Source organism: Amblyomma mixtum, chromosome 4 (assembly GCF_055824585.1).
Source record: "Amblyomma mixtum isolate Tamu chromosome 4, ASM5582458v1, whole genome shotgun sequence".
Classification (NCBI taxonomy): Eukaryota; Metazoa; Arthropoda; class Arachnida; order Ixodida; family Ixodidae; genus Amblyomma; species Amblyomma mixtum.
The window spans coordinates 8233266-8251994 of NC_143015.1; the positions used below are offsets into that span (position 1 = coordinate 8233266).

At 46.1% G+C, this 18729-nt stretch overlaps 1 protein-coding gene across 2 annotated transcripts in view; it reads left to right on the forward strand.

Annotated features, from left to right (window-relative positions):
* LOC149345626 (alpha-N-acetyl-neuraminyl-2,3-beta-galactosyl-1,3-N-acetyl-galactosaminide alpha-2,6-sialyltransferase-like) overlaps positions 1-18729 on the forward strand; it is a 71670-nt gene that overhangs the window by 26338 nt on the left and 26603 nt on the right. Inside the window, exon 1 of one of the 2 annotated variants that reach the window (XM_089586143.1) lies at positions 2948-3100. The exons of the other annotated variant lie outside the window; for it this stretch is intronic. The gene's annotated coding sequence lies outside the window, so the exon portion shown is untranslated. Of the gene's footprint in view, positions 1-2947; positions 3101-18729 lie in introns of those variants that run through there. 2 annotated transcript variants of the gene reach the window in all.

Consider the following 18729-nt stretch of genomic DNA (forward strand, 5'->3'; position numbering starts at 1 on the left):
ACTTGAGCGAGTACAGAGAAAAGCAGTGAGATTTATATACGGGAAATATGCCAGGAAGGATTGGCCGTCCTCAAAAATGTTACAAAATAGAATACAGACACTTGAAATGCGCAGAAAAATTAATCGTCTTGTACTACTACATAACACTCTTTCTGGAAAAAATAATATGACGCTACCAGCTTCCGTATGTCGGCCTTCTACGAGGAGAACACGAAAACACGAGAACGCGAAAACAAACGCTTATAAGTACAGTTTTTTCCCTCGAACGGTAAACGATTGGAATTCACTTCCCATTAGTGTATTTCAGTCAAACGATTTCATGGCTACATTGCAAAATCATTTTTGTGGAAATTAGCGATGTTGACGTTCTCATTTGTGCTTCTTTTTGTGCATTATGTTCATTTCATGTTGCATTGTATACGCTTTTCTGTGCTTTCTTGTTTGTGATATGCCCCTCCTCCTTGGACCAAAGTATTGGCCTGCAGTATTACTAAATAAATAAAAATAAATAAAAAATTAGGGGGACACAAGCTCCACCTTAACGCTATGGCACCGCGACGTTAATAGTTAACCGCTGTTTTATTTCTTAATTAGTACCTCTTTCCAATTACGCACCCTCACTAGCACACATCAGTAGGCGTACCAGACCAGTTGATACATCGCAAGTAACAACTCTACCTCTAATCATGTCGAACGAACGTGCCTCAAAAGCCTTGCGTGTTGGGTTCGATTCGCCAGAAATTACCCCGATTTTCTTTTCAGCGCAATTTACTTTGCACCATTACACGTCATGATGACATTTCAGTCATGCTATGACATCGTAGTAGCAAACCAACTCGACTTTCAATAGTTTTCATTCGACAGCTCAACGTGAACGTCACAGCCCTTTCGTCCAATCCTGAATTACTGTGACAAAGAGGACGACATTTCCTGCGAACGTGCGCTATACCTCTATCGCGTTAAAAACTTTCGCTCTCATGAGACGTCTCCGTAATGCCATGGACAGCTTGGGGCGCTGCTCGGAAGAGCTACTAACCGACAAACGGCCGGCGGTGCGTGGCAGCAGGCCCTTTGCGAGGCGTACGTCGTGTTATTTACGCGTGGCTCTGGAACACGGCATTTATTGATTGTAAAACATTTTATTCGCCGGAAAGAGCTTGATAAGAGGTCGCGCTAAGTGGTCGAGAGTACGCAGCCCTCGACGACTTTGTCAGCCTACTCCACCGCCAAAACTTGCGTTCTGGGGTCAGAGCTAGTCAGCACTGCCTCCCATCGCTCGAGAGAAGGAGCAGTAACTAGGTCACCAGGAAGTGGCTCTATTCTGCAGTCCCAGAGGATGTGATCATGGGTGGCTCGTTGCCACAGTGTTTACAATTTGGGTTTGAAAGATCTGGATAAATGTGCGCGAGGAGTGATGGGGTGCGTATCAATCTCGTCTGTAGACGACGCCACGTAACCTCTTGTTCTTTAGTCAGGCTTTTGTCCGGAGGGGGGGGGGAATTCTCCTTTCTAGTTTAAAATGATTGGTGAGATCATGATATGTGATCATGGAGTCCTTCGTGAAATTCAGGGAGCAAGAGTCATCCACTGCCCGGTCGACGAAACCTCGGGCTTTATTGTGGGCTGCCTCGTTCCCCGGATTCCCCGAATGGGCTGGGACCCATATCAATTCGGCACTAAGTTCACTGTATAAGAGTTCGAATATGTTGATGATGATGATGCTAGATTTTTTTTTTGTGGCGCAAGGACATCTGAAGCCAAAGAGGGGCTGATAGAAAGTTTATTGGTCGACACAGGCTAAAATATGGCATATGCTAAAATCAACATCGAGTGTATAGGGCTTACGAGTAGTTAGCATGTTCATGATTATAGTGTGTCAGAAGGATGCTTATCAGATGGAATGGCCTAAAGTGGTGCATAGCACCTAAAACTTGTGTTAAGAATTGTTGCATATAAAAGACTAAGGCAGGTAGCCTGAACCACAGACCTTGCTTGAGCAAGAAGGGCTGAATATGTTCATTCGCGTGCAAAAGAATCCGGAATGCTAGTTCTCTCTCGAAAAAAAAAGCTTTTTTAGAGCTTTCTCGCAAGCCATTCGCTTGGTACTGATACCAGCTGATCGAGCGTGCGTGTCACTTCCTATATCTAGTCCGTTCAGGCGATTGGCGTGCATTGCAGCGCTGTAATTAAGCTTAATCTGCACACCCACATCAATTTTCCTGCTTAGTGTACATTCCTTAGGGTGAGCCGAGTAGTGTGTGGGAAAAAAAACCATCGCTTGAACTTGTGCGAGCATCACATACGCCTTCTTGCATTTGCACGGTCTGGAAAGCGATGTTTCAAAACGTGTGCAGTTTATATTTAAATGCTACAGAACGAGAAAAAAAATGCGGGATGAAAAATAAAGTTTGTAATGCACGTGGGGTTTAACGCCGCACGGCTGCACGTGGGACATGAGAGGCAACCTAGCGGAGGGCTTCGTATTCAGATGGACCGCCTGAATTTATTTCTGTCACACCGCTATCTTACCGTAAAAGCGGTCTCTATATTTGCTCGTTCTTAGTCGCTTAGCCCCCCGTCAGATCCACTGGGGCCAGCTGAACCTGAAAATGGCTATTACATAACGCGGTAACTGTACGCAGCGCGCCGCCTGTGAGTCCTGAACGCCGATTGCGAGTGCCCCCAAATAGGGGCATTGGCAATAAAGCTTTTTCACCACCACCGAATGCGGCCACGCTTCATGGAATTAAGACTGACGGCTTCTCTCGAAACCGCGTACGTCTCCTCACGACGCGGTTCTCTTCGCATCCCCTTGAACGACTTGGAGCGCGACTGCCGCGCGGGTCCGCCGACGACTTGGCAGAGTGCCGCGTGGAGTGCACGCACCGTCGCCCAAGGCCGGGGACGCCCTGGGGACGGCGCGTGATCGCGGTGCCGCCGGCTCCGGGGCCCTCACCGCGTCACGTGCGCAATCTCCGTCCTTCCGCGTGCGCCTTCGGGAGTCGATCAGTCTGCGGGAGCTCGGCTTTCGCGAGTGACGCACACGCCGACGGAGAGGGAGCGTGGTGTCGACGCACGGACCGGGGACAAGTTCGCAGAGGTGAGCGCCTGTAGAGAACTCCAAATGGGACTTCTTCCAGTCTTGCAAACATCAGGGAACTCTAGAGCAACGCTAATCGCGTTCCCCTAGGGTGACCCGCTTGCGCGGGTACCCAACTTCGCCTGCGCGGCAGAAGGTTGCCGCCACCACTTGCCATTCGCGATCATCTGCGCATGCGCGGACACTTCCATGTGACAGTACATGGCAGGAGCAGATCATGGATTGCGCTGTGATGAAACTTTATAATGTTAGCCAAGAAGACGCTCGAAGATTTACAGATTAGCGTATTGAGCTTTCTGCCTTTCCCATCGCAGTAATTATCTCTTTTCGATTGCTTGCCCATATGAATTCGCTTCAACTAGCCGAACGTGCAATGTTGCAAAGATATATCTGTTATTTTGTGACCTGAACCAGGCGAATAAAACTAAATCCGCGCGCATTACATGTTAGCAAGAAGTGGCGGGATTCTCAGTTTAGAAGCAAACCTGTTTATTAATCCGATAGACCAATAGAACAAACTCGCTTAGTAATTCTTGAAGAAGTTCGGAGGATGTGCATAGGGTGGGAGGACCTTGTTTACGCGTCTCGTTCGGTCGGAATCTCTCGTTCGTCTCGCCAAAATACTCTCGCTCGAAGCGTGGTGTCTCGCACCACGCCCGTCGACGGCTCACGTTCCGCTGTTGTTGCAGTTGAAAGCTTGCGTGGTGCCGAGGCTTGGGAAGTTTAGGAGTTCGGAGTACGAATGCGGTCAAGTCTAGGGAACGCGTGGTTTACGTGGCGCGGCGTCGAATATCCTGGGCCGCGGGGTCTTTGTTGTGACAGGCTTCAGAATGAACATGCAGCCTTTCCTCAAGTCCGCGTGGTTCGAAGGGGAAGGGAGCCCCTCAATTTGGTTGTTTCGCCCGGCGTGAACCGGGGTTAGAGTCGGATGCGGGGCACCTCGTGACCGCTGCGCAAGAGTATCCGGTGCAGCCCTGTTGCGTCCGCGTGGCAGATTGGATGGTGACGTGAAACAGCGCTTGCGTTCCTTTCTGCCACAACTTGTGTTGCCCATTCTGTATTTCCTTTCGACTTCTCTCTCTCTCTCTACTTCGGGCGAAATGCGGACCTATTCCAAGATGCCGTTATTTTATCATCGGGGATCCCAGAGACTCTGGAATGTTTTTCGTGTATATAGTATTACATACCAGTCAGTCGCCACTTTTTCCCGCTCAGCCGATTCTCTTGGCTGGTGCGCATCTTCACAAGTCAGTGTAGCTTCTTGCGCTAAAAATAAGCGGAAAGCAACTGGCGCCAATGATGATGGATCCACGCCGTAGACCAAACGTTCCCGAGGTGGTCCGGCTTGAATAGCGTGCATGAAAATATTAACAGTAGCTAATTCAACCTACGTATTTTTTTTGTTATTTTAGCTTTTCACGTAATGAGTACAGCTTAGAAATAATACTGGGGATACAAAACAACAGCGAATTTCTAGGGCTGCAAGTGATACTCAGTTAGTTTCCCGGCTTTCCATTAGTCTTCATTTTAGTTTATTTGCACTGCATGCGTAGTGGATCAAAATAGGTGGTAGATTCCATGCCGTACTGCGGTCCGCAATGAACTGACAAGTCCATGAGCCTGGACAATGGGAATGAAGTAAGATGGGCAAACGTAGTAGTTGTTTTCAAGAACAATTAAATAAAAGGCTCAATTACTTTACATCAGTTCGCCAAGATATATCAGGGCGCATCTATCATTTTAGGCAATATTGCATTTAGTAAACTGTGAATGGGGCAAAGTAAATTCATTAGAAATAAATAGGAAAAAAACCAAGGCTGTCCTATTTCGCCCTGTGCAAAATATTCTTGATTACAGTATTTGTTTAAAAATAGGGCATGAAAAAATAGATACTGTACATGATGTGAAAACCTTAGGTGTAGTATTTAAAGAACATTTATTTTGGGATGCACATGTAACAAATGTGCTTCGCAACTTGGCAAAGGCCTGTGGCGTTCTGTGGAGACTTCGTTATATTGTCCCATCTAAGATTAAGCTAATGTTATATAATGCCTTATTTACCCTGCACATCAATTACTGTAGCCTTGTTTGGGCAACGACATCAAAGGCGAACATACACCGGCTATTTTTAATGCAAAAAAGCAATCCGTCACATTGCAGGCTTACCGTAAGATGGCCATACAACGAAGCTTTTCACAACATATAATATACTCCCTGCAGTACATCTATTCAATTTAAACTTAAGTATGAAGTATAAAATCTCGTTGAGAAAATCCAATACATGCTTTCTCTCGCTGTGCAATCTCAGACAATCTTTGGATGTTCCTTACAACATAAGACACGGAAACATTTGGCTAGTCCGCTTTTCGCGCACAAATAACGGTTTTAGTAGATTGGAACATCGCTTGCCAGGATTATTAAACACACTTCAAGACACAGACATGGACATAAGAACAGCGTCAAGACCCGCACTCGTTAAATATTTTAGGAATCTAACAGTATGAAGCAATAGATTAAGGATTGGCATTCCATATTGTAATTAAAGAAACATTTCTGTATAAATAGATTTGTCTATGATTCAGATTTCATTTGTGAAGTATGTACATGTTGTATACATTTTTGTGTATAGTGAATGGAGTTTTTTTTAAGTATATGTGTGTGTGTGTGCTGACTAGGTATAATGCTTTGTGGTGTAAGCGCATAAAATATTATTTGATCGTATTTAGTGCTGCAGTGCAAGAACTTCTGCAGAAACTAATCTAAACATTGTGTGCATTTTTTTTGTGTGATTTGAAACCGCTGTACGCTGCCATCAAAGGGGGCAAGGGCCTTAGTCAAGCTGCTTAACTTGCAGCTTTTAGTCCTTGCCCTCACATTTTTTCGGTACCAGGAGAAATGTGGAATAAGGACAATATAAGAAAACTCTGTGTTCTATAAAACTTATATTTTGTAAAACTATTTTACTTTAACTTGTCTCATACGCCTGTTAGCATTGGCGAGATCGTGTCTCCCTGTCTGAAACTCTTCATGATTGGATTTTTATTTGCTGACTTATTCCTTCATGAATTAAAGAAAAAATCCCTATAAGGAAGGGTGTCAGGCAGGGAGACATAATCTCGCCACTCCTTTCACCGCCTGTTTAGAGGAGGCATTGCTGGATTGGGAACAGTTCGGGATAAGAGGTAATGTAGAATAGTTAAGTAATATGCGAATCGCTGATGACATTGGCTTGCTAAGCCACTCAGTACATGATCTGCAAAGCATAATCAATGGCTTAGACAGGCACAGCAGAACGGTGGGGCTAAAAATTAACATGCAGAAAACCAAAGTATTGTTCAACAGTCTAGCAAGGGAAACGCAGTTCGCAGTTGATAGCGACGTGCTAGAAGTAGTAAGAGAATACGTCTACTTAGGGCAGGTAGTGACCGCTGATCCGGATCATGAGAGGGCAATAACTAGAAGAATAAGAATGGGGTGGAGCGCATATGGCATGTTCTCTCAGATCATGAATGGCAGTTTACCAATATCCCTCAGGAGAAAAGTATACAACAGCTGTATCTTACCGGTACTCACCTATGGGGCAGAAACGTGGAGTCTAACAAAGAGGGTTCAGCTTAAATTAACGACAACGCAGCGAGCTGTGGAAGGAACAATGATAGGTGTAACGTTAAGAGACCGGAAGCGGGCAGAGTGGGTGGGGGGAACCAACTCGTGCTAATGACATCTTAGCCGAAATCAAGCGGAAGAAGTGGGCTTGGGCAGGACATGTAATGCGAAGGCATGATAACCGCTGGTCCTTATGGGTAACGTACTGGATTCCAAGAGAAGGCAAAGGTATAGCAGAGGGTGGCAGAAAGTTAGGTGGGCGGGTGAGATTAAGAAGCTTGAGGGGATACTTTGGCAGCAACTAGCAAAGAACAGGGTTAATAGGAGGAGACATTGAAGAGGCATTTGTCCTCTGTGGGCGTAGCCAGGCTGATGATGACGATGATTTGCCTTCTTCAAACGACTGACCTGGAACAAGTAGCGTGCCTATTCAAGCCATGTTCCTCTCGTGACGGTGGTGTTCTAGCGCTTTTGAGCGCGTGTATCGCTATAGCAAAAAATTATTGCAAGCACCGTGGTTCGCTGTAAAACTTGCATTGGTCTTTTCTTACTTGGTTGTTTTATGGGAAGCATACTACTTTAGCTACCACTTCAGCCCTTCACCGTGGTTATTCGCCTCCAAATCACGTGATACACGACGTCACACCACGTGACACGATGACTCACGAGAGTAGAGAAACGGGGGCCCACTTCGCGCCGTCGCTGTGGTTGTGCGCCTCCAAATCACGTGATACATGACGTCACACCACGTGACACGATGACGCCACGACAGTGGAGAAACGGGGGCCCACTTCGCGCCGTCGCTGTGGTTGTGCGCCTCCAAATCACCTGATACATGACGTCACACCACGTGACTTGATGACGTCACGACAGTGGAGAAACGGGGGCCCACCTCGCGCCGTCGCTGTGGTTGTGCGCCTCCAAATTACGCGACACGATCATGCTTCGCATTCTCCAGGCTTAACCAAGTGAAGCCTCAGCCATTTTTTCGCTCGCAATGTTCTCCCGTCGCTGCTGGTCGCCCTTTCTCCTGAAGTCCGTTGGTTTTTTTTTAAAACGGTGCCGACTGAGCCCGTGTAACGCTGGTCGTCATTAGTAATCTTAATTGAGGGGGCGGAAAAGTGGCGAGTAGTGAAAGGCTAAAGTATACTGCAGGATCTATTGGCAGGAGTGAAACTACAAACTCGAAGTTACATTTCACAATCCGAGCGAAAACCGCACTTATTACTTGGGTCACTTTATTATTACGACGCGTTGAGTAAATTTCTCTATCAGGATATGCTGAAAAACAGCAATACATTCGCAAGCTTTCTAGTACCTGTGGCCTTCTTTGGAATATTCGGTTCTTGTTTACACACACCTGCGTGGGGGTGTCTTTTAGGCCCGCTGCGACCTCCATCCCTGGTATCAGCCACTGCGGTATTAGGTTGCCTGATAACTCGCGCCACGATTCCCGCTGACGATTCCGATGTTCGCGGTGCGGGTGACGCGGTACACGGGCTCAGCTTTGTGGATGCTGAGTTCAGCGTGGTTCCTGCAGTCCCAAGCAAATGGATAAAGAACGTACAACACTTTAATGCCTTCCTCTTAGAAGGGTGACCAACGTTTCTTCGAAGCTGCAACGCTGATCAAAGAGCCGCTGGAAATGTTCGATCATTGAGTGTGAACCTGCGAATGCACTTTCCTTACCTTCCATAACACATGCGTAATAGAAGATTACAGGAACTTTTTCTTTCCATTCTCATATGGCACGATCTTCATGCACATTCAGACTGCTGCTGGACTGCCGAGGAGGCTCCATACTGTCTGGTGTAGTTGAACCCTTTAATCGCCAAATTAATTCCCAAAAAAGGTACGAAAATCACCAAATCGTTTTGTTACTTTTGGCGGAAATTACTTTCTCAAGCTTAAAACACGCGACTGAAGGTGCAAAACGCGTTTCATAGGCAACTACCGCCCTCTAGTGCGGAAAATGGCGACCTACGCGATTGCCGACCGTGACTTGTGTTTGGCGCTGAGAGCAGGGCAACATCGGCCTGATGCGTGTCACTCGTCTTTAGCGATATTGATACAATCTCTCATGACCAGTACAGCTCGGTGTTGACAGTTTGGAGACAAATTGTAGCTCGCCTGCGTCGATAAGTTCCCGCGCTGTGATGACGAAGACGCTATTTTCCCTCCAAATGGAGGTCTCCAAAAGCAATAATAGGCCTGAAAATTAGAGAAAAAGTGGTAGGGTTTTGACGAAACCCAGTAGGCGTGCGAAAGCGTGTGTTTAGCCTCGTTGGCTCATGGTATTGCTTTGCTGAGTCGTCGGCACGTCTGGCGGCGATATTAGACTTGGGTTAAACTTTTATCGAGGTTGAGCTGATCTGATCTGCTCGTGCTGCATGTGGAAATTCATGTAGACGACGATGTGCAATGCACAGTGCGACAGAAAGTCGATTGAGGTTGAAAGTAACCTCTCCCGCTCCACTAAAGTACCGCGGGTATGCACAGTGCGACAGTGCGTTGCAGTTTAAAACGATGCGGGATCGACTGCGGCGATACCATAGTGCCCTCGTGGCCAGCGAAGCTGTTCTGTTCGCGCCGCGCCGGGTTCAAATACCAGTCGCGGCAATTTTTATTTTAATTCTGCATAGGCCAAGGTCCCCTGAAGGCCGAGCTTCGCACACGCTTGATAAGCCGGTTAGACTTCGTGTAGTAGTGTTCCTGCACTTAAATACGTATTGCCGCGATCGGTTACCTTCTCGGTGGTTTAAAGGGAGAGTGAAGCACTTTTTTTTTAAATCATGCTGCCAGCGTCGTCTCATAGTTTTTCATGCTGTATACTGGAATATCGCACCCAAATAAGGCAAAAAAAAAAGCGCGAATTTCCTTCTTTAGCAGAAATATGCGGCCTGTGCCGCGGGGCACACCGTGCGGCGCGCCGCCGCCCGTGATTGGTCAAGAGAGGTCGTGACGACACTTTGAGGACTGGAGAAGCTGCCGATGCGGATCCGGCGCTGCGTTGAGTGGTGATCGCAGCTTTCCGTGATGTTGTAGAAGCGAATATTGTGACTATATCTTTTACTACCTCCCAAGAAAGTACACTACGGTTCGTTCATTCCACGTCTCACCTCAAAACAAAAAACGACACAAGCAAAAAATTCTACGCCTAGCACAAGCATACGCCAGCGTGCAAGACGCGTATGCAGGCCATGCGCAAAAGGTGCCAGCACAACCTCGGCTCGTATTCTCGGAAAGAAAGGGGTGCGCACTATGGTGCGAACAATACTCAAGTCAATTACCACCACCGGACGCCTCCTGGCTCGCCCGAAAGAGCGTCATCCTAAAGAAAAGGTCCAATGCGCTGTGTAGAAAAAAATGCTGTTCTCAGTACCCGGCGTTGTAGGTTGGGGCAGGAAAGTATTTCAACGAAACGATGAAGCAGCACAAAGTTGATGTCAAAATGAGCGAAGCGCAGTGGCCAAGCACTGCGAGGCATGCGACTAAAGGATAGTGACGCAATCACTGTGCGCTCGAAACCAAGCAAAATACGTACACAACACTGCTGCTTCACTCGTGGCGCGTTCAGTAGATGCCAGAAAATATTAACCGCTTCCTCGGAAACGTTCGCCCTTCCTAGATTGGCAGTTTAGGTTCAGTGAAGTGGTGGCCAACTATATGTGCGTTTAAAAGCCAAGCTAGCTGGAACTCGCCCGCTGCCACAGCTTGATGAAGATACCGAATAAGGTTGCAAAACATGGTGTTTTTTTGCAAAAACTTAATTGGCATTCATTTCTATCCGAAATTTGCATACGAAATCAGAATGGCGAACGCTTTCATTTCAGTCGCTTAGCTACGATTAAACGAGATACCGGATTAAAAGAGCTTCGATGCTTGCTTGCTGTGCTTTATTGTGCTTTGCTTTGCTTGATTGCTTGGACACGTCGAACCGAGTATAAAATCCCTAACCGAGCCTTGCTGAGCACGCCTCAGGTAGTCTGGCCATCACCTAAGCTGAGAAGGACGGCATATGCTTGAGCCTCTATAAGGTTTCTGCAGGGGCTAAGTGAGCATGTTTCTAGTTTAGAAGAAGCGCTTCTTCGAAATGGTGACACGCCTCTCATGCGCGCGAAAATCGAAGGAACTGTGGCATGATTCAGCCGCGCCTTTTCGACAGAAATCTCCAGAGATCACATTAGCTACAAGCCCTGCATGTAGCCGCACTTACGAAAGTGCTTTGAGCAGAGTACGCTTGCTTTGGTCGGCTTGAATTCTTCGTCACAGCAGCGATCGCTTGCGCTGCGAGCTTATGGCGGAAAACAGTGGAAGACTACACAGTCGCGGCCGTGGTTGTTTGTGGACACGAATGCAGAGTAGTACCCCGTGTTGAACATGATTCTCAAGGTCGGCTGACACGCTTTGTATACGTCACAACGCACGCAGTTCGAGGAACAACGCACGCAGCACGAGAAACAACGCTGGCTGAAAGTTCGCTCGGGTGCGCTGAAGTATCCCCGGCTCCTCAACGTGACGTCACGTTGGCCGACATAGACGAGGTTTCCCTCTCCGCTGTTCTCCTCTGCTGCGCTCGCGCGGGAGATTTAAACATCGCGCTTTCAATTTGTGATTGCGGCACGGTTTTAGCCAAAATTGAAAAAATAATTTCACAGGCGTGATCAGCAATGACACTACTTCAAAACCCTAAAAAATTGGCTGATTCAAAAACCGCCTCAGTATCTCTTTAAGATAGCTTGGTATCACTGACTCCAGAGGCTTGACTGTAGTCTCATTCATTTCCGGACGGTTATCACGGAGTCTATTTCGGGTTTGGCTTCGCCAGTTTTAATGAAATGGCGGGAAAATTCGGAAAGCCAATTTTCTGGGCAATGAATGTGTCGTGTGCTGCTGCTGGACGAACATCAACATGTTCAGAAACAGTCGTGGAATTAATATCACAAAATAAGGAATGAACTGGCGTGTAGGTTATATCAGCGAACGCCAGAAGCGCCTGACTTAGTTCAGTGGTGTCGACTATTAGGTGTAGGGACTGGTTTGGGAAATTACCTTGTATATAATGCCCGAAGGTGGCGCCCAGGCAAAGCAAGGCTATTTGGCGAACAATGAAAAACGCATTTCTCCCTGCCGTGGACTTGAAGCAAGAAATGATGATAGTGACCATCTCTTCAAGGGAAACGAGAGCACCTAAGAGTCGTCATTACCAAGCAAGTGTAAGCAAAAAAAAAAAAAACAGAAGTGATACCTGAAAAAAAAATTGCGTAATCTTGAGAAAAGAAACAACACTGGAAATAATCTCTCTGATTGCAGAATGTTGCGCCTGCGATTTGCAGTGTGTGAAGAGTACACCGCGAGAGCGCGGCTCTCTGAAGCAGCGAAATGTACACTTGGAGGGGATTTTTGATTTCTCAAAGCCAAAACTGCGCAACACTGAGACCAGGAAAAAATGCAAAGGAGCTCTCGTGTCAGTTGTCCTGTGTATGTTATCCCTTCTTGCGCTGAGAACAGGAACGTAATCTCAGACCTAAAAATTAAATTGGGCTCGCTGACTTAGTTTACAAGTTGGCCTGCACAACCTCTTCGACGGCCAAGTCGTGAGCTGTGGTTTGAAAATGAAATAAAAATTGCAAAACGCAGTTGAAATATGCAGTAGTGCCGATTTGTAGAGGACAGCCACGCACGAAGTGACCGACGGTATTGTCCTTTGTTTTCTTGAGGTTACTTTTGTCAGGAAAGCTAAATCTAGTTATGTGGTCCAATATCGATACTGTTATGTTGGCCAGAGGTATGTAGTACAGTAATAGATTGTTTTGAAATATCAGGCGCGTTGTGTTGTTTTTGGATTGTAGGAATGTTGGTATATTATTGCGCTTTTAGCTTCACCGTAGGTATGTCCTGTCCCTCTAGTCTGATAAATCTCATCATTTTTACCAGGCGTGACATCACCAAGCACTCGTTCCTGTGTGTCTCCTTCTTGCAATTTTTGTCATGCTTAAACAATATACAGGCAAGCACAGATTCCGCCGAAATCAATGGGTAGGAAAGAAACGCTATTCGACTGGTAGCTGCTTAGCGTGTTGACGTTCCTTTCAACTGAATGGTAAGACCGGCCATATATCAATAAATAAAATAAATAAGTGCATTGGCGGCTCTTGCGGCAATATCTTGAGAACATTAACGGGTAGCTCAATAATCTACTGCTTGCTTTCAGCACAGACAAGTCCTCCGGGAAAACTGAAGCAAAACACTCTAAATCTCAATATGCTGGTGGCAGTTCTGAAAAAAAAAAATATATGTATTGCACTCAGAGGTTCTACAACTTATTTCTAACAGCGTTTGGGACGCTCAGAGTAGTACCGCTCTTTTTCGGATATGCTACACAACAGCACGTTAGTGTTCAGGGCCCCTAAACCTCACTGCAGCGGCCACGGCATCGATTTAGAAGTCTTTAAAGTAGCTTTTAAGCTTTGCGGTTCATAAGTGCACTGCACGATTCCACAGTGTTTTTTCGACGTCATGTTTGTTAGCCTGAAGCAGGATAGCTCTCATTGCACCCGTCGCACGTAATGAGATATTTGGCATCATTTTGGAACGTCGATCAGTTTTCGCTAGGATTCCATGCACAAGTGACTCAGTGTCGGCGTACGCGAGTAAAGCTTCCATAGTGCATACGGATACCGAACCTGTGTGAAATAATCTGCGCTTCCATCCACTTCTCCAGCGTTTCAACAGATTTTCTTTTATACTCTTTTTTACTTTATACTCTTTTACGCTTTTCTTTTTTTTTCTTTTATATACTGATTTATACTCGGAAGAAGCACATATATCCATAATATTCACTGCCCAGACCGAACTCGACGTACGGTCAGTCGCAGCCTTGTTAACCTAGTCCAGTTCTTCTTGTACACATGATAAGAAGCAAGTGTGTTGTGTCCGTCGGCCTGTGGTCATTTTTCTGTCCGATTTCTAGTGTGGCGGTTACCCACCCTCTTCGTAATGTGGAATTGTTGCGTTACATGCTTTTACACGCCTCAAAATAATTCCTGTCGGCGTTTGGTTACCGACAAAAGGCTGTTTGAAACCATGTTTCGCAGTTGCGTCTCCTAGATTATGCCCAGAATTCAATTCGGCTCTTTGAATACGATAACCAAATACCGAAGATTTTAACAGAGGACCGTTGTGCCATTACGGAGAAATGTCATAATGTTCATTTCCATAGAACCCCAGGTGGTCGAAATTACCGCAGCCCTTCACTACGGCGTCTCTCATAGCCTCAGTCGCTTTGGGACGTTAAACCCCAACAAACCAAACCAAACCATAGCTTCTAGTTTTTCGGAAAGAAAAAGAGAAGTATAGAACACAGTCGTGTCATTTAGTAGAAAGGAGGTGTACACTAAAGAGAAAATAAAGGCGCCGTTGTTTATTTCTCTTCTTACCACACACAAAAAAAAATCTCTCAACAGCGCAACCGGAAGAGTAAAAGCCCCGGAAAGCGAACAGGTGGGGCTCGAGGCAGAGCAAGTCTGCTTGGCGAACAAGCCTGTCTTCCCTCTTACTGCCGTTTTCCTTGGCATGCATACACGACTGCCGAGGCTTCCAGCCCTTCATAGGCCTGACGCATTGCAATTAGTGCGAGGCGGTGACTGTCAGTCATACATCTGCGCCAACAAAGGCAGGACAAGGGCCAAGAACACGTTCAGACCTTTGAGAGAAGAATATGCAAAGCGCAGAAACGCACTCCCGCCGCCTTCTGCGATAAGCGGAATCTCGCCCCACGGCCAGTGGCGAGGGCTCAAAGGAATGAATCGGTGATTAGTCGCGTTTTTGACTTGATACGGATTTTTATTTATTTATTTATTTATAAATACTGCTGTCTCTGAGGAGAGACATAGCAGGAGTGGGTGAATACATGAGTAAAAACAAATAACATGGGTAGCATGTACATGTACATGGGTAACATGAACATGGGTAGCATGTACTATCGCGCTCAATATGAGTTGCAACGCGCGGTCATCGACCGGGGCTCGTTCCGTGGTGTGCCTCCTCCAAACAGTCGCTCGGAATTCTGGGAGAAACTTTTTCCTGAGCGGGGGTGCTGTTGTTTCCTGGAACAGCAGTTTCTCCCAGAATTCCGAGCGACTGTTTGGAGGAGGCACACCACGGAACGAGCCCCGGTCGATGACCGCGCGTTGCAACTCATATTCAGCGCGATAGTACAAATAACATGGGTAGCATAGAAATAGATAACACAAAAGTATTAAAAACAGATCAACGGCTCAAATTGTCAGGCAACTGAACAACAAACCCTTCAATTGGCAATGAACGAAGTGAGCCGTCCAATCCATTCCAAATTTCAACGGTTAGAGGGAAAAAAAGAAAATTTAAAACAATCTATATGTGGTTTGAAGGCAACAATGTTTAATGGGTGGTTCCGTCGGGTTGCACGTGCGCTTTATGACACAAATGTGAAGGGTGCCTGAATGCCAGATGATGTGTGAACGATCTTGTGCAGCATAATGATGCGTTCACGTGTGCGCCTATGTTCTAATGTTTGTAAAGATAAACTGTGCATATGGGAAGAAGGTGAAAACTTGCGATGATACCGGCTGAAGATGAATCTTATTGCTTTTTTTTTAACTGATTCTAAACGGTCAATGTCGCGCGCGTAATGAGGGGACCAGACAATTGAGGCGTACTCCAGGATGGGTCGAACTAGTCATTTGTAAGCAGTTAATTTACATTCCTTCGTGGCATTTTTTAAGGTTCGTTTGAGATAACCAAGTTTGCGAAGTGCTTTCCCAGGTATGTTATTTATGTGAGCATACCATTTTAAGTTATGCGAAAATATAACGCCTAGGTATCTGAACTCGCTGACGTGGGTCAAGCAGTTACCGTTGTTACTGTAAGAGAAATGCAGCGGATTCTTTTTGTTACCAAAGGTCATTGCAACTGTTTTAGTGAGATTAATTTTCATTTGCCATGCATTACTCCATTCACAGAACAATGAAAACACTTTGTTTAGTTCCTGTTGATCATCGCCGTTAGCAACGTTGCGGTAAAGCACACAGTCATCGGCATATAGGCGTAACTTCACTGCGGTGTCGTTAGTAACATTAGCTACATCAGTAATAAAAATTATAAAGAGTAGAGGCCCAACCACCGACCCTTGGGGCACACCTGAAGTTACAAGATGTGCTACCTGATCTTGTTTTGGCAGGTCACGCGCGGTATGAGATCGCCTAAAAGCGGACTTGCTGCGGAGCGAAGCGAACAAGTACCTCTTCTCCAAAATTTCGTTTCATTTTCTTTTCCAACACGTTCTCTATACTACGCAGCTATATAGGAATATGAATGCTCTGGAAAATACTCTTGTTAATGGGATACTCAACCAAAATCTTGAAAGTGAACAAGGACAATGAAAATAGATTCTCGGAATGTGATTACACCGAAATCTAGTCGTCACTTTGCGTATTCTTCAGCGGGTAGTTTTATTTTTGATGTTTTATCAGCGCGCCAAGCCCTCCCGTCCGGCGCGAGGTGAAGAGCGTGACGTCATGACACCTTCGTCCGAGAGGCAACTGGTCGCGTCACGCGCGCTGCCTCACTGCAGTTTTGGTAGACCAAGCGATAAGGCTCCCAACCTCCGACGCTGCCGACGCAAAACTAGCAAACCCCGCGAGTGGCGTTGGCAATCGGGCTCCTGCGAGAACAGTGGGCGCGCAGGTGTTATGACGTCTAGTTGTAGCTTCCACAGGCGGCCGCCAGGTGCAACGATATGGCAATGCATCGCGAAAAAAACGTGCTATTTGCTTGTTTTCGCTAAAAATGCTTGTCGGATTTGTCAGTTTTAGCAGTCAAGCTCTTGTTTACATGTAAAAGAGCAGCTCCAAAAGTTTCTTTCAGTATCCCTTTAATACGCGCGAGGATCAGTTGTACTGGCCTTACCGGGCTGCAAAGATAGTGCATATGTCACGAAAGTGTGACAAGGGACACTGGATTAAGCTGGCTGCTGCTTACGTGCAGATGTAGGCTGTAAAGGGCTACCGGAAGCTCCTTTCAAACGCACTTTTCCGGTCTCCATTCTCGTTGTAAGCCCAACAGAAAAAAAAATGAATTAAAGAAAGAGGACATGCTGCGGTAAAAAGAGGGAAAAGACGAATTCCATTACCAAGATAGCTACAATTCAGCTTCAAAACAAAGCGTTGAGGAGATTATCGTGCTGTGACAATGATCGGGTGAGGCGGTTGTAGCACCTGTGATAGCACTGTTCGTGGAATCACCGGGAGCGTAATTCTTGAATTGGATTCGGTAATATTGCTTGTTGTTAGCAAGAAGTGATAAAGCTATGAAATTTTAGAATAATTTTGCTTCTTTCATCTCCCTATATGTCCTAAGTGGTGTCGATCTAGTTCGGCACATACCCTTGCACCCAGATTTTGTTGTGCTCCCAGTATGGCAGAAACACGCTGCTTGACAAGATGGCAGAGAAAAAGGAGGTACAAATCCATGCACCGCGGTACTAAGTTGTTGGCAGCAATATTTCTGGAAAGGAAGAGTATCGTTCTACATACGCGGCCATTCTTTTTATTTCATGCTGCACTCGAAAAGCAGCCATGTAAAAGAGCGGAGTATTTACAAAGAATCCAGCTTGTCTAGAGAGGCATGAACCATCGCACCATCGGTTTTCAGCAGACAGCGGACGAATGCCGTGCGAGAGGCTTAGCGAAAGGGTGTGCGCAAAAAAAAAAAAAAGAACTGTCACCTTTCGCAGGGATTTCTAGTATGCCTGTATTTCTAGTGTATAGTGTCGGGGACAATATTTAATCACATGCATAAGTAAATAAGTTTGAACAAACAATTGGTAATTGAGATGCTTTTCAGAATATTGACGAAATACATAATTAGTGTACAATAGGAATTACAAGAATGATTGAGACGAATTTATTTCCTGTTTTCGGTATTTATTCGGCGCTCTTTTGAATATCCGTGCTCCAATTGCAGCCGTCACGAACATCCGTAGCTGCGCAAGTAAGAGGCGTTCTGCATGCATAAAGAAACAAAATGAAGAGCAAAAAGCAATGTGGAAGGGATCTTGAGCCCGTACAACCTAGCGTACTTCCGAATGACCCCAAAGGGCTTCGGGGAGTGGCTCTGCAGGGCTTCGTCAGCAATTGCCTGTGCAACACTGCTACGCGCCTGGCCCCAGCTACGGAAGCCGGAGCAGTTGTCGCCTTCTACCCCGCGTGATGTTCGGCAACTATGGTACAGTGGTGTTGTTGGTATTTATAACGGGCTCCAAGTGGACGAAGAGGGCGCGGCTAGCGCAAGGCGCGCTGAGCGTTAAAATAAATGTCATTGCATTATATCGCCCTTTTCTTGAGCTTGAATTTGGGTTACAAAATGGCCGGGCGCACTGGATGAACTCAGCAGCAATTATGCCGGCTACTGAACCATCTGCAGAAATAGCGAGCATAGTGTCACATGCAGGCGTAAGAAAACAGTTAGGGTATCCAATGAAAGTCGGCATCGAGTGGACAGTGCTACTAACCGTTCTTTATTGCGAGGGTTTAGAGCATCGAAGTGAATTAGGGACAGTCCTCGTGTGTGTATGCGTATCTTGTGCACTGTGCTCACGCATCAACCGAACTATGTGACAGGAGTGGTAAACAGAAATGAAAAGTTTCAAATGATTCATACTGATTGCGCAGCACTAGCCGCAAAAGAACGTGAAAAATGTCTTTGGTTCCGTATTATTCAGCGGAGTTGCCTATTGGACGCTTTGTGTGTGTGTATTCGTGCCTTTCTTTTGTCCCGTCGTCTTCGCGCAGTTTTGTTTCGCTCTAACCATAAAAGGGGCGTAGCTACAAAAAAAAGCGAAGGAAGAAATCCAAGCGGCTAGATTTCAGTGCATTGGTATTCTGTGAAATGCAAAACAGAAGAGTTCCCTAAAGAGGTTGAATGCAGTGTCTCATTTTTCAAAGAAAATAGTCCAAGCTTTTGAATTTGACCCCAGCGTATAA